This window comes from Myotis nattereri (assembly GCF_964212035.1).
Source record: "Myotis nattereri genome assembly, chromosome: 2".
Lineage (NCBI taxonomy): Eukaryota > Metazoa > Chordata > Mammalia > Chiroptera > Vespertilionidae > Myotis > Myotis nattereri.
The window spans coordinates 149,182,099-149,199,186 of NC_138076.1; the positions used below are offsets into that span (position 1 = coordinate 149,182,099).

General features: G+C 42.3%; 1 protein-coding gene across 4 annotated transcripts in view; it reads right to left on the reverse strand.

Annotated features, from left to right (window-relative positions):
• Positions 1-15,495, reverse strand: part of RAB3IP (RAB3A interacting protein) — a 58,005-nt gene extending 42,510 nt beyond the window's left edge. For 2 of the 4 annotated variants that reach the window (XM_081082401.1, XM_081082399.1), the window contains exon 1: positions 15,334-15,495. The gene's annotated coding sequence lies outside the window, so the exon portion shown is untranslated. Of the gene's footprint in view, positions 1-14,670; positions 14,936-15,333 lie in introns of those variants that run through there. The other 2 variants (XM_081082402.1, XM_081082400.1) reach the window with 2 other exon arrangements.
• Between the last annotated feature and the right edge of the window lie 1,593 nt (positions 15,496-17,088).

Genomic DNA, 17,088 nt, shown 5'->3' on the forward strand with positions numbered 1-17,088 from the left:
AACATAAACTGATGAACAAGAACTGATCCAGAGATGGAGAGGCATTGATTGGACTGTCGGGCCTTGAAGGGAGGGTAGGGGAGAGTGGGGGTAAGGGGGAAAAATCAACCAAAGGACTTATATGCAAGCATATAGGCCTAACCAATGGACACGAACAATGGGGGGATGAGGGTATGAGCGGGGGGTGGGGGGGTAGAGGGTAACGTGGAGATAAGGACACATATGTAATATCTTAATCAATAAAAAATATATTTAAAAAAAATATTTCCCATAACTACTCAATTACATCACAGAGTTCACATGAAAACTAAAAAGTGTGCCACTTAAAATTTTCTACCTGAAGGATCTAAAATAAGTCTTATAAATCTTTTACTATTTTCCTACTGTCTAGAGAATAAAGTCCAAACTTACTAGCTTAAAAATCTAGGTCTTCTATTATCTGAACCAAACTTCTTTCCAATTTTTTCCTCCCTATAATAGCTAATGCATATAACACAGGACAGCACCTCTGAGCAGTGCCTCTACTCACAATGTTTTCATTCTGGGGTGATACATTTAATCATAGTTTAAATTCAAGATAAAGCTCTAAATTTCTTCATTAACTAATACAAAAACTCAATTCATTAAGCTGAAAATTTTTACTTTCTCATACTCTTAATAAAAAGTGTTCAGCCCTGGCTGGTGTGTCTCAGTGAACAGGGCATCGATTTCCCAGTCAAGAGCACATACCTGGGTTGCAGGTTTGATCTATGCCAGCTCCCAGGGTGCAAGAGGCAACCAATCGATGTGTCTCTCTCTCCCTCTCTCCCTTCCACCCTCTCTAAAAATATCAATGGAAAAATATCCTCAATGAGGATTAACAAAACAAAAAAAGGGGGACAGACATGAAAGCTAGACTTTTTCAAACTGACCTTGTCTTGCAGATTTAAATTTTAGCTTGGAACCATGTAAATAATAAAACAAAATTAAATATTAAAAAAGAATTCCTAAAAATGAAACAAATGAACCTAGTTGTGTATTGAGACGGTAGCTTAACCACATAGAAGAAAAGCTATAGCAAATGACTTAAAACAGTAATAAAATTGTATATCCCTAGTGGAATATATTTTATAGACAAAAGGAAATGAAAAATATCATGATCTATTTTCAGTAATCCTATTTGTAGTAATGCTGATATTGCTATTCTGAAACTATTATATCTAAGATTAAGCAAATAAATTATTATGTTAATGTCATTCAGAACTAAGATTTTTAGCATATAAGAGACACAAACATAAAACCAAAGAAGTTAAAATTCTGAGTCCTAAATTTTAACCAGAAATATCGGAAAAGAAATTCCATTAAAAGAGTAATTCCAAACTTTATCCACTGAAAAGGTGTAGCAATAGTAATCAACTCAGGAGCAATGAGTACCCCTTGTGCCCAGAGTAATACCATCTCCAACTAAAAAAAAAAAAGGAAAAAGAAAGAACAAAGGCTCCTTGGAGAAATGGCTGATTCGAGGCCCAGGGCGGTAATGGACAGAAGGTCCCTGGAACATCTTGTCCTACAAGGAAACAAGAAAGCAAGAAATCTATCCAAGACTACTGGCGTGGTGCCAAAAAGACTCCCACTAACCAAAAATGGGGCCATCTGAACATCAAAAAGGATAATATCTGTAAAGAACTGAAACAAAACATTTTTAAATACATTAGCTCATGAAATAATGTGTCTAGGCAATAACTATCAAGAGCTATTAAAACTCTAAGAGAACTTAACTAGTATAACTGATGGATCAGAATGATAGTACCTGAAGAACACCTTTATCTCAAAAAGGGAGAAAGTCAAACATTATGAGGATTATGTGATAAAACAGGAAATGAATACCCCCACCATCCATGAAGCATTCTTGCCCCTTGGTGGGGGAAGGGACCCCAATCCAATCACGTGTCTAAGTCTTCATCAGTTCATAGGAAATACAAAGGAGAGAGGAACATATTAAATAGCATCATAAGGATGAAAACAGCAAAATCTAGACTTTGGGAAACTCTACTTGACAAACCACCTGGTTTTTTCAATAAATATACTGGGGTAAAAAGTAAAGGGAATTATGAATTTTAAAAAAGTCTGAAGAGACTACAATAACTACATACAATGTGTGGACCTTTTCTGAACTGTTATTTGAATAAACCAAATGTAAAAACAAACATTATGAGACAATCAAGGAAACCTAAATACTAGTTATTGCTAATATTATAAATTATTGTCAATTTAGGGATAATAATGGTAATATGGTTATGTAAAAACTCCTTATCTTTTAGAGATACACACTTAAGAATTTATAGATGAAATAAGATTACTTGTATTTGTTTCAAAACAATCCGTGGGGAGAGGGAGGGAATGAGGAGCTGAGTCATCCAACTACCAGTCCCAATCACACAGAGATTATAGAGCAGTTTCTCCCAAAAAGCAGCTAATATATATTGAGCACTTACTAAATGTCAGGTATAGTTCTAGTACATTACAGTTAAGGAAACTGGCAGCTTAAGGTAACCAGAATTAAAATCTAAGTCTGTCGGACTCCAGAGTGCAAACTCTTACCCACCACAACACACTACCACCATGAGAATTGCTTTGCCGTTCCATTGTTAGACCATTCGATGAAAAGTGTTTCTCCTTAAGCTGAATTAAAATCCTTCATCCCTGCAACATCCACTCTATTTTCCCTATATATAACATAACATTTCAGTTATTCTTTCAACAAGTGTTTATTGAGGGCCTACAATGTACCAGGCTCTGGGGAAAGATGATGATAAATCATCTGTTTCCAAACAGTATCAATATAGTAGGAAAAACTGACAAGTAGAGAAAATGATACGTTGTGGTAAGTGCCTCAAAAGATGCACAAGTACTAAGAAACCACACCAGAGGGGCAAATAAATCAGGTGGAAAGGACTTCCAGAGAAACTAAAGCTGAAGACAAGACCCAAAGTACAAGTAGGTAGTAATGAAGAACAAAGCCTTGGAAAGGCTTGCCATGTCCAAGGTGTGAAAGCAAAGCGTTTATAGAAAATACAAATATGCCATAAATTGGAGCACAGGCTTTGAACATAAGAAGCAAGCCTGAAAGAGGCAGGTTGGAATTCTGCTTCTGACAAATTACTGGGCCAGTTTGGGCCTAGGTTCGCTCATCTGGAAATCTGTACCTTGCTTTTCTACCACACAGATGAGAATGACAAGAGAGAATGCATATAACACTAGAGCACCTCTGAGTGGTGCCTCTACCTACAATGTTTCACTCTGGGGTGATACATGTAATCATAGTTTAAATTCAAGACACTTGTGCAAAGGAGATTATTTTAAGATTAAATTTAGTCCTTTTTTTCAAGCATGTGAAATTTTCGTAAAATATAATTTAGCTGGTAAGGAGCTAATAATCACACTGGTCTGAAAATCTTTTGCTCTTCAAAATATATGGAAGCTTTAAGATTTTATAACCAAAGTTCTTATATGAGTAATATAAATTGCTATTTTTAAGCAGTACTCTTTGCATTAAGTAATAAGTAATTCAAAAAAAATCTAATTTCAATTGGAGATTACCCCAATTCATAAACTAAACTTGTCAAGGATCATTACAGATATGTGAAAAAAGTTAACCATGTTAAATTCTTATGGGTGATTTACCAACACAGCTTGGGTGGCTTTATTATTATTCAGTTTCAAGTAATAAAGCTGATTTCTAATCATAAGGAAAAGCTGCTTACAACAATTTTTATTTCTGATCCCCAATATGCATTTCATATTATTTCTTCTTTCTAGAAGTCAGTATTATCACAGAAAAAACAGCAGCTAATACTTACTGAAAGTTAACTATGTGTCAGATACTTTTGCTAAGAATTTCACATGTATTAACTCACTTAATGTCTAGAAAAACCCTAAAAGCTTTTTATAAAATTTATCCTAATTAAAATGAATTTTCTAATTGCAAACAAAAGGCATCCATAGGGCAACACAAGAAATCTAGATGAACTACAAGTTCAGTATTTTCAATTAAACATCTAAAGGACATGGGTAAATAGATACACATAATAAATGAAATTTAAAAACTCAATTTAGTAGATCAGTAGTCCAAAAAACAAATAAAATCTATTCCACCACAATGTAAAACACATTTTTCCCTTTATTTGACTTACCTTGACAAGTGGAAAACATAGGACTTACTTGCAGGAAAAAAAGAAAACATTTTAAGGCTGTAATTTTTATCTTTTTCCTCATCAATTTAGCATTTAAAATGTAAATAATTTTAATTCTGTATTTACTAAAATCCATAAAAGCACTACATTTTGGAAAGTAAACAATTTCCATTACAGCAGAGCAGAAACAACAGTACCTGGAGAAGAGAAGGTTCTAGTTTTGACCAAGCTCTAAGTTACATATGCAAATTTAGGCAGGCCAGTAAACTTCTCTGAGCCCAAATATTTCCATCTATTTAGTCATGGAATTGAACCCAATGATCCTAATTGTGAAGTAGTGAGTATTCCCGTCTGTTAGAGGGAAGCTAGGGGTTTGACTTCACAAAGGGGAAAAATTAATCAATACTGCTACCTCACCAAAAAGCTTGTACTCTAGAATCAAGCTCAAAACCTCTCTGGACCAGTAACTAACAATGTGACCTGAAAGCCTTAAGTCTGTATTTCTCTTCTGAAAAACAGGAATTAAAAACTGCACCTATCTCATAAGGTTGCCATGAGAATTAAGCCATAAATACACATAAAGGGCTTAGCACCATATCTGCCACTTACCAATTTAGATTAGTCATTACTAATTATAATGTCTCCAAGGTATTTTCTGAATACTTGCCAAGTATTTTTGTCACTCTGTATCAGCACAAATGACATCATCAAGAACAAAAAATAATGGTTGTTTTGTTGGTTTAAATATTATTAAAAATGAAAAGCTTATGGTTCTGAATATTCTTCCTCAACAAAGCAAGTAGCTATATGTCATTCTGTATATGTGAAATTTGTTTTATTATCCTATCCTATATAATAAAAGTGTAATATGCAAATCGACCGAATGGCAGAACAACCAACCAGTCACTATAACGAGCACTGACCACCAGGGGGCAGACACTCAACGCAGGAGCTGCCCCCTGGTGGTCAGTGTTCTCCCGCAGGGGGAGCACCACTCAGCCAGAAGCCAGACTCACAGCTAACGAGTGCAGCGGTGGTGGCAGGAGCCTCTCCCACCTCCAATGCAGGCAGGTGGTAAGGAGCAAGGGGTCCTGGACTGTGAGAGCCCCTGACAGAAAGAGGTATGTCCACCTGCCGGCTTAGGCCCAATCCGGCAAGCGGACATCCCCCAAGGGTTCCCAGACTGCAAGAGGACATAGGCCGGGCTGAGGGACCTCCCCCCGCCCGCCCCCCCCCCCCCCCAGTGCATGAACCTCATGCACTGGGCCTCTAGTAATATAATAATAATTAAATATTTCAAGGCAGATCAAAAGAAAAAGGTTTGAGAATTATAACATGGACACTTCGGCTGTTTCCAAATCTTAACTATGGCAAATTGTGGTATATCTAGACAATGGAATACTATGCTGCTGTAAAAAAGAAGGAATTCTTTCCATTTGCAACAGCATGGATGGAACTGGAGAGCATTATGCTAAGTGAAATAAGCCAGTCAATGAAAGAAAAATACCACATGATCTCACTCATTTATGGATAATAAAGACCATTATAAACTGATGAACAAAAATAGATACAGAGTCAGAGCAGCATCGAACAGACTGTCAAACTACAGCAGGAAGGTCGGGGAGGGGTGGGGGTGGGGGTAAGAGATCAACCGAAGGACTTATATGCATGCATATGAGCATAACCAATGGACACTGGGGGGTAGGGGAGGCTGGGGCAAGGTCAAGGGGGGGGGAGGAGACATTTGTAATACTTTAAGCAATAAAACAAAATTTTTTTTAAAAAGAATTATAACATGTATTATTTTCCTCTCTCAATTTATTGACAGACGAGGAATGGAGGGAAGAGAGGAACATCCAGTTGCTTTTTTTTCTGAATTAATTAACGGTCTTCTTAATTTAGCATAAATTATGAAAGAAACAGCTTCTGTCATTAAAAAGACTGCTACTTCAATAGTATGTATAATGAATTCAAGTATGTATAGTAAATTCCATCAATTCATCTCGTTAAAAACCCTCAGCAACATTTAAAATATATATTTATATATTAAGCACATATATATATATAATACTAGGGGCCCTAGTGCATGAATTTGTGCACCTTGAAAGGAACTGTGGGCCGCGAGGCTGCGGTGGGCATAGGGGTGGGTGGGTTTTGACCCATCCTCCATGCCCCCGCCCAGCCCCTTCTGCCGCAGCCCCCGGTCCCCTGTCTGCCAGCAGCCCTGCTCCCACCACCCGGCTCCCACGCTCTGATGGTGCAGAGCAATTGGGGCCGGCACCGTCAGTGGGTGCAAGTGGCAGCTGCTGCCCCAATCGCCCCTCAGGAGGGGGAGGTGGAGAAGCCCTGAGGGGCGATCAGACTGGAGGCTGCCGTTCACACCCGCTGTGGTGCCGAGTGATCAGGACTGGCGCCGGGCACTGGCAGCGGGTGTGAGTGGCGGCTCCAGTGCCAGCTGCAGATGCGAGCAGTGCCGGTGCCAGCAGTGGGTGCAAGCAGGGCTGTCACTGGCAGCAGGTGTGAGAGGCAGCTGCTGGCCCCGATTGCCCCTCAGGAGCAGAGGAAGGTGGAGAAGTCCTGAGGGGCGATCGGGGCTGGCAGCTGTCGCTCACACCCACTAACAGCGCCGAGCAATTGGGGCCAGTGCTGGGCACCAGCAGCGGGTGCAAATGGTGGCTCTGGCACCAGCAGCGGGTGCGAGCTGGGCCGGCGCCGGCAGCAGGTGCAGGTGCTGGCAAGCGCCTGGTGGGATCACGGCACATGTGAGCAAAAAATTTTCAGTAACCACCACAGGCTCGCCCCGATGACAGTGACCAGCGCCCCACTTTGGTCTGGCGCCCCCTCTCACCTGCTCCAACATCCCACCACAGCCAATGCCCACCATGTTCTGCACTCTGCCACCTGCTGCTGATGCCCGCCAAGTTCCACGTGCACCCCTTGGTGGTCAGCACACGTCATAGTGACTGGTTTTTCAGTTGTTCTGCCATTTGATCTATTTGCATATTAGGGTTTTATATATATAGATTAGTGTAAAATAAGTGTATTTAATACATTTTATCAATTATATTTATTCTAGTTGAAATGGAAGGAAGATTGCCAACTTCAACTCCTCAAGGCAAATCCTTGGTACTAAATTCTAAGAATATAGGTATGAACACAGACTAAAGAGGTGGTGCATAGCCTCTAAGTGTTAACTCTGAGGGTTGTGGGAGTGGAGGGAGAAGAGAATGTTTCAAGGCAAAGTAAAATATAAGTTAGATTTTAAATGTTGAAGAAGAGTCCAATAGATGAGCAAGTCAATGAAATAGGACAGGGCAGTCAGGGACTGAGGGTTTAGCACTAATAAAACAAAGGAAGAAAAGACAGAAAATCAGGCTGGAGAAGCACACATGTGACAGACCGACCATTAGAAGCTTTAACATGGAAAATGTTGCTTGTAATTTATCCTGAAGAAATGACCAGATCCACATTTCAGAAAGTGCTTATGTACTGTAATGTCACTAGAAAAATGACACCAAAGGCAATGAGGACTTTAGAGAGAAGAGACTAGAGGCAATTGGTTAAGAGGTTAGTTAGTGAAACAGGCTAGGCAAGAGATTATGAAGATCTGATCTAATACCAAGGTCATGCATTGCAAATGAAGACATACACAGATGAAAAGCATTCAAACAATAGATTCATTTACTTACACATACACATGGCATTACACACATATAAATTACATTACTACATTCTGTACATGTGACATACATACATATACATTATTCTAGTTACTCCTCATAGCATTTCTTTGAAATGGTTCTTATTTCTATTTGCAGATACAGAAACCAAGGCTCAGAGAGATTTATCAACTTCAACCCGCTCAGTCAATAGATAAGACCTAGGATTCAAACCCCGGTGTGTCTGACTCCAACACCTGACTCCATTACATCTAAGAATCACTTAAAAGGTAAAACTGACTAGGGAAGGAGGAGGGACTCAGATAAAGGTTAGATCAAGGCAGAAGATCTCTTAAGACAGGTCTCACCAAACCAACCATAAGAAGTGAACAAGCCAAACAGAAGAATACTGCTTAATCTAAACCCTTGACTTACTTTCAGAAAGAAAAAACTAAAGTTTCTCTAAAACACTGCTCATGAAATGAGCATTTGTTATTGCTGTGTTCTTTCTACTCTTTTTCCCTATATTTTCTTTGGTATCATTATTTCCTCTTCTATTTTGCTGCTATGCTGGAATTTAAAATACTTTTTCATACCCTGTAGGATTTACGAAGAAAACTAGTATATAAATAAAAGTAGGCAGAATTGACTTTACTAAAGTGGTCTTATTTTTGTATATTAAAAAAAAGTGTGGCTAATTTGACACTAAGGAATTAATGTGAACTTTTAAAAGTATATACCAATACTGTAGCTAGCCCTTCTCTTTTAGAAATACATACTGAAATATTTACAGACTAAATTATACACTTCCTGGAATTTGCTAAAATAATACAGGAGGGGGAGAAGTAACTGAAGCAGAATTGACCATTGTTGATGGTTATTGGAGCTAGATGATGGGAACTTTATGGTTCATTACACTACTGAGCCTATTTATTTGATTTAAAATTCTCCATAATTAGAAAGTTTTGAGATGTATTCAAATACTACATAAATAAAGAAGGAAAAAATAAAACAAAAAAGTGTCCTATATAATAAAAGCCTAGTATGCTTACTGTCCAGTCGTCTGGTCGTCCATTCAACCAATCAAAGTGTAATATGCTAACGATATGCTAAGGCCGCTCAACTTCTTGCTATGACATGCACTGACCACCAGGGGGCAGACAGTCAACCAGTCGACCCATCACTATGAGTGTACTGATGGGGGGGGGGGGGGGGTAGGTTAGCTTGCTGCTGGCATCCGGCCAATCAGGACTGAGCAAGACGGGCTGGAGACACCCTGGAGCCCTCCCACGGCAGGCCAACCTCCTGCGTCCCTCCCCAGCCTCGACTGTGCACCAGTGGGGTCCCTCAGCCTGGCCTGCACCCTCTCACATTTAGCCCGATAGTGGAACAACTGGTCGCTATGATGCACACTGACCACCAGGGGGCACATGCTCAATACAGGAGTCTCCTGTGGACTGAGAGAGGGCGCAGGCCGGGCTGAGTGACCCCGACCCTCCCCCCCCCACCCCCTGCAGAGTGCACAAATTTTGTGCACCGGGCCTCTAGTATGTATATATAATAAGTACATAAATCATTTTCTCATTAACTTTCATTGTAATTTTAAAGTGGATTTTCCAAATTAAAATTTGGGTTGTAACAAAAAAAATCACATTTACATTTTAAGAAGCATTCTATGTTTATAAGTGTGGATTTAATTAATAACCCAAAGGAAAAATTAGTCAAATGGTCAATGAAATTACACCATCTTCGCACTCATTAACATAGATCACAAATTAATTTCCACTTACTAATTCCACAAATATATACAATCTGACATTTTTTGTTTGTTTGTTTGTTTTTAAATATATTTTATTGATTTTCTACAGAAAGGAAGGGAGAGGACTAGAGAGTTAGAAAGATCAATGAGTGAGAAACATCGATCAGCTGCCTCCTGCACACCCCCTACTGGGGATGTGCCCGCAACCAAGGTATATGCCCTTGATCAGAATCAAACCTGGGACCCTTCAGTCTGCAGGCCGATGCTCTATCCACTGAGCCAAACCGGTTAGGGCCAATCTGACATATTTAGATATGTTATTGCAAATTCTTAAATTAAGGGTTTTCAGGAAATGCTCAATACTTACTGGGTTACTAATATTGTACTTAATTATAAATCCTTATAACAGAAATATTTTTTAAACAGTTTTATAAGTTTCTCTTTCTTAATAGTGGAAGCCTCCTTATTTTGTATATGCAAGAATATATGTCAACTAAACATTCAACAGGCACTGAATTATCTGTTAAAATAAACAATAAGAGTCCTTAGACTGGGGATGAAGAGCAAAACAGTGAGGAGCAGAGACAGTGATTACAAGCTACCTTTCCTGAAGAAGAAGAAAAACAAAAGACAGCTAAAAGAATACCTTTAGAGCAAGCATGTCAAACTCAAAGGCTAACACGGGCCAAATAAACGAGGCAGTGGCCTGTGGGCCGCAAGTTTGACATGCTTGCTTTAGACTAGCATCAAGACTGGAGAAACTGAATTTTCAAAGTTTGGGGGAATAAGAGGATGTTATCAAACTAGCTTCAGAAAACGTTCCTTCTAGTTCAGGTTCTGTCACTGACTAGCTTTATGAATTTGAACATGTCACTTAATTTCTCTGTGTTCAAACATAAATTCTCTTCCCACCAAGAAATTAATGAACATTTACTTGTTTTCTCAAACCTACTTTGGTTGTTCATCCATATTTTATCCCCATTTGTTAACCAAGTGCCCAAAGTAAATACCTAATAGTATTCCTCTTTTCTAGGGTACTTCAAATTACAACCCACGTATTTAACTGGTTCTAAGCTCTCATCTGTCTGCTCTTCTATGCTTCTAGGGCACTCACATTCTTAAATTCAGTTTCTTTATATTAGACTGCCAATTCATATAATCTAGAAGTTCATCAACTTTCATTACATTTACATTGACAAACCTGTCGTTAACTACAAGCAACAAATCTCCCATAAATTTGAACTATTTCAATAATTTTCATTCTTTTCCCTCTGACTTAAGTAATCTTAGTTTATGGCTATCACTAATTTTGTGCGGCTGACATCCTAAATCAAAATTACTTTTTCACTTTTTTCTAACAATGACTACATGCAATTTAAGCTTCTGAAACTACCTCATTTAGTTACAAGCTGAAAAGGAAAGCAGAGGGGAGAAATAAAGATGACAAGCTAAAGCTACCTGTTATAAGTATCCCTGTCTTCCTTTCCTCAGGCCCCTCAATGCTCACTCTGAGCCCTCATTTCCATTTCTACTTCTAGATCAATTTCAATACATCCTAACAGTCTCCTACTGACCATCCATCACCAAACACAGCGCAGTACCTGCGTTTGGGTTCCAGGCCGAATGCTAAAGCTATAAAATGGGGTAAGATGACTTAAACCCTCACCGCGGTTCTCAACCTGTGGGTCGCGACCCCTGAAAATACATCCTGCATATCAGATATTTACATTACGATTCATAACAGTAGCAAAATTACAGTTTTGAAGTAGCAACGAAAATAATTTTTTATGGTTGGGGGTCACCACAACATGAGAAACTGTATTAAAGGGTCGCAGCATTAGGAAGGTTGAGAACCATAAAGGAAGAGGCCTCCTTGTCATTAACATTATAAATACAATGTAAATATCAAGATTAATAAATACTAAAGTAGAGGCATTGTTTTTAGGATATCAAGTACATGTAAGTAACTAATTTAGTAACCAGCTTACTACCCTTCGTTTTAACTGCATCTTAACCAGGACTATAGAAGACAAAGCTTAGTCTGATAAGCTGTACTCTCTCAGAATGTCCTCCAAGCTTTCCCTCATACCTCCACACACAAATATCTCTACCCCACTACTCATCCTTCCTTCCTCCCCACTATCCAACTATTCTAACACTTTGTCTTATTTTGCACTCATTAAAATTATCACAACAGTGAAGAGCACCTTCTAAATTTGAAGAACTTATAAAAGATATGGGAATGGGTATGTAGCCTATGTTCCAGACTTATTAAGAATACTTTCCTTTAACCCCCACTGTGACTTGCAGAGCAGATGCTCAATGAGTGTTTGATTTAAAAATCTCTGGTGACACATAAAGAATTACTTAATACACTAATGCTAAGTATCTCATAAAAGCTAAATTAAAAGTAATTAAAACCTGCACATGAGGAAGTAGTGGAGTAGAGAGGTTAAGAGCATGGCCATTAAAGACAAATTGCCTGACTTCTAATCTAGTCTTGTCACTTAACTAGCATTGTGACCTTGAGCAAGCTTCATGTCTGAGTTCCTCAATCTTCTCAACTATAAAATGGGATAAAAGTAGGGATTACTTCCTAGGTCACTGTGATTATAAACTGGCATAGTGCTTAAATCAGAACTTGATACATGGTAAGCCCTAGACTCAATAGTAGTAATAGCACTGGTATCACCCTTGCAGGAAAACCTTTATTTATTGATTTGTGAGGGGGGTGAGTGGGAGGGAGAGGGGGAGGGAGAGGGAGAGGGAGAGGAAGAGAGGGGAAGAGAGGGGAAGAGAGGGGAAGAGAGGGGAAGAGAGGGGGAGAGAGGGGCAGAGAGGGGGAGAGAGGGGCAGAGAGGGGGAGAAAGAGAGGGAGATGCTTCTTATACTTGCCCTGAGGGAGATCAAACCCAAAACCTTGACATACCTGGAGGACATTCTAACCAACTGAGCTACATGGCCAGGGCCTGGATATTTTTTAAACAAGAAATACAAATGATAACGCCTTTCACCTTTTATAGTTACAAAATTCTTTTACAGAAGGTATAGACCAAGAATGGAAGAAGCAAGCATGTTAAGAGTTCTATTTTGACTTATTTGTGGAATCTAATGAACAAAATGAACTGACCAACAAAATAAGACCCAAAGCATGGAGGCATGGAACAGACTGACATACATTGATGTGAGGATGGGGAGACAAGAAGAGACAAACTAAAGAACTTATATAGTTATATGCATCGCTCATATACACGGGCAATAGGGTAGTGAAGACTTGGGGCGGGGGGGGGGCGTTGAGGAGGGTTTGGGAGAATGGGGGTTAAGGGAGAGAAAATGGAGACATCTGTAATTCTATCAACAATAAAACATTTTTTTAAAAAGTTCCATTTGGGGCAATCACTCAGTTTTTAATACTGGCTCTGCCATTAGTCAGCTGTAACTAGTATATGACCTTTGACAAGTAAACACAGTCAAGTTAGTTCACCTCTCTGAGCCTCAATTCCCTCATCTGTAAAACTCACTACCACCACCAATACCCCAGGAATGCCCCAAGAATAAGGAGTCGGGGCACCTAAACCAACAAGAACAGGGCGCGGCACACTGTCAGGCTTATATTTCTGTTCTTCCCCTGCTCACCTACTCCCACATCTTATACAGAGTACCTCATTTAATTCACATCCCACTACTATGAAGTTCATATTAGGTTGAAGCATATGAAAAACAACTGACTACCGGCAAATGTATATGGTTCAACCTAATACTGAATCATTCACAAACAGAGAAAATTAGCTCAGCGTGGTTAAATGATTTACTCAAGGTCACATGTACAGTAATGGAGCTAAAACTTAAAAAAAAAAAAAAACACCAATTTACTAATTTTTCATCTGATCAGCTTACTAATTGGTTCAACAAGTCCTACTCAGGATGGGAAAAAGGAAGGTATAATAACCACAATACTACATGTAAAACTACATGTAACCTACAAGTTTTTGTCTGCATATTAAAAAATGATGGAGACCTAGATTTCTAAGAACCTTTAATTTTAAAATTATCTGTGCAGTATCTATGTTGGGGGGAGACAAGTTTAGGGAAAGTTAGAGGGAAAAATATTGAAAGAAGAGTATGCATAGCTACATTCATTCAAAAAGTACAACTGGATCTAATTAGAAACCCCACTAACTGCAAAGCCCATAGCGGCTGAACATCAAATATCCATCCTGGTGAAAGGTTAGAAGTTTCAATACCACAAATGAGTTGTTTGCCAAACACATAAGGAAGAGCTATAGTAAATGTATCCATTTTGATTCAAAAAAGTGTGCACTAATATGTAATTTTGCTGTCGTGAAAAAATAAAAGGCTTTTCTCCTATCAGTAAGAAATACACTATTGTAGTAACATTGTATATAATTGCTCGATTCATTTCTATAAATTCCACAAGGGCTTTAGGATTCGATCAACTGAGCCACTATTGGGATATAATGTCTGTCCAAACATGATGCACAGTACTAGTAAACAACAAATGTTAGCAGAACAAGGCCCCATTAAACTGGTGGGTTATTTAACGACATAAAACATTCACTAGGATTGATCTTCAAATCTATTCGGTCTCTTTCCTCCTTGATTTCACCTCTAAAAAAAAAAAAAAAGAACTGCACGAACCACAAAATAAGAATGAGGATAATGACTAAAAACTGGGTCTTTCCACAGATTTACAACAGAGCGGTACTGTTTTAATCCTCTTACCAGCCTATCCAATTATGTAAGTATTCTACGGCAGAAGATTGCATGGCTCTTTCCTGAATCGGGTAGCGCCGGATATGTATGCTACGTTTCCTCCAAACTCCACTGCCTCTTAGGAAGCAGTACGAAGCCAGCGGTCTTCCCTTACAAGACCTTACCCTTTAGCCATTACAGTTTTGGGGGGGCTTTTTTAATCCCATATAGCAACTGGCCACTCCACGCGCTGCAGGATCCCACCTAACATCACTCCTAGGCTCCCTTCAACTCGCTCCCCCGCCCCCCGCCCCCCGCCCCCCGCGGCCGAGTGAGCTGTCACCGCTGGAAAGAGCAGTGTAATTACAATTACGTCGGTGCAGCGCGTCCCAACTCCCGAAACAAAAGTCAGGCTCCACCGGGCAGCCTCCTTCCTACGGCGCGACCGGCCACGGCTCCCGCCCACCAGGTTTCGCCAGACGTCCCGCGAGCGGCCCTCGGGATGGGGCGGGCGGGTCGCTCACGGAGACCCCCTGGCCCATGCCGGCTGCTCGCCCCGCTCCGGCTCCGGCTCCGGCTCCGCGCAGCTCCGGACTTACGGGGGACTCTCCCTAGAACCCCCTCCAGGCCCCCGGCCCCGGCCGCGCGCGCCCCGCCGACAGGTAACCCGGCTCCGAGCGCCCAGCCTCGGGCGCTCGGGGCCGCGCAGTTAATGAGTAACGAGCCCGTACCTGGGAGGAGGGGCGGGGGAGGGGCCGCCGACGCCCGGCGCCCCCCGGCGGCCCCGGGGGTGCCCAGATGCCGGAGCCCCGCGCCGGGGAAACAGGAGGACCGAAGCCCGCTGGCCCCGGCGAGAGAGCGCGCCCGCCGGGTCCCGGCAGCCGCCCCGACCCCCGCGCACCGCGCCCTTCGCGGCGCCCGCACCTGCACCTGCCGCGGCCACCCTCAGGGCCGGCCGGGGAGGCGGGGTGCGGGCGCCGATGGGGCGGTGCTCGGCGCCCCGGCCTCTCTCGCGCGCGGCTGCACTCACCTGAGGAACCCGCGGCGGCCGCTGCCCGCGATCAGAAGCGCTCGCGGAGCCCCCACGGAGCGCGCCCCGGAGCCACGAGAGCGGGAGGAGGCCGCCGGCGACGCCGCTACCCTCCGCCGCGGCGGGCGCACTGCGCTGGGGGCCACCGAGGGAGCGCGGACTGCGCCTGCGCCGGAGCGGGGCCGGAGCCGGGAGCGGCCGGGCGGCGGGGGGCGGGGCGGGGGGCGGGAGGGGGCGGGGCCGGGGCCCCACGCGCTCCCGGGCCCCTGGCTCCAGGCGGGGCTCTGCGCAGGTGCTGGGGTGCGGGTTGCGGGGGGGCCCCTCCAGGTGCCTCCGCGGGCGGGTTCCCTGGGAACCGAGCGAGCCGGCCTTGGGCAGTGTTTCTTTGGGCCGGGCGGGCGGTCTCGGGTTCACTGCGGGTGTGAAGGGCTCACAGGAGTCGGGAGGTGAACCGTGGATGTGAGTTGAGGACTGCTCACCCTGAGACCTGGCGTCACGCCTCACCGCGTGTGTGAGTGTGTGTGAGTGTGAGTGTGTGTGTGTGTGTGTGTGTGTGTGTGTGTGTGTGAGTGTGTGTTGGGGGCGGGGGGAGGGCAGGAAGGAGAGTCCCATAGAACCCAGATGCCATCATTCCAGCAGCTGCTAGACCATTCGAGAATGTCGTTTCTGTACCTGCCGTCTCTCATCTTTTGTGTCAACTGTCATCCAACATGCACCCCACTTCAGGTCCTCCAAGGAGGAAAAGTGGAGCTACAGAACCAAGCTCCCAAAATCCGATAAAAAAAGAGGCAGTCACCCTGTGAGTTTTTATGTTTAGTAAAAGGGATACGGGGATCCCCGAGATTTATGGGGTACACATCTGGAACAGGACCGTCATTCTGCATAGTGATCACATCTTTCAGAGTCAGTGAAGACTAGGGCATGTGCATGTCCGTAGGCATCGGAATTGCTGGGTTGGAATTTGCCACCCCTGGCTGAGTGCCCTTGGGCAAGGTGATCTCTAATGGCCTCCATGTTCTCATGAGGAAAGGCGGGTGGTGAAGAGTGCCTACCTCACTGAGCTGTTGAGAGGTTAGATGGTTTAATAATGTAAAACAGTGTACTGCGTGACACAGTGCCTAATGAATATTAGTTTTAATATTATTACTATTATCATCCACCTATAATCCAAATAGAAACTTGGAAAGTCATTATTTACTTTTTTATACCCCATCTCCAATAGATCAAGTTCTAGCCATTTTAATTTCCAAATAATTTTTAAATCTATCTCATCTCATATTCACTGCCACCAAATATGACCTTCCTTATTAATGGACTCCTAACTGTATCCTTTCTTATATTATGTCATTCATGTCATGTCATTCAAACATTTGTTGTGCTCCATCTATGTGCCTACTGCTGGACATGGGAACAGAGACACCATTACAATCTCTAGCACAAAGAATCAGACACAGTGCAGGAGACAAATATGTCAATAACAACTAAGTGGAATCAATAAACTCAACGTGCAGCAAACTACTCAGGTTCCCCAATCTTGCCACACTCTGTCATCTTGCTTTTGCGTATGCTGCTCCTTTTCCTTGTTACATCCTGAACCTCCACCTCTTCCTTACCTACCTAATTCCTGCTTATCCTTTATTATGCAACCCAGGTATCAATTCCGTTATCAACCCTTCCGTGTGGCTTGTCACCCAGCCCTGTCCTACCCACACACCCGTAAGAGGTAGGTGCCCCTAACTGTGTTCCCATGCCACC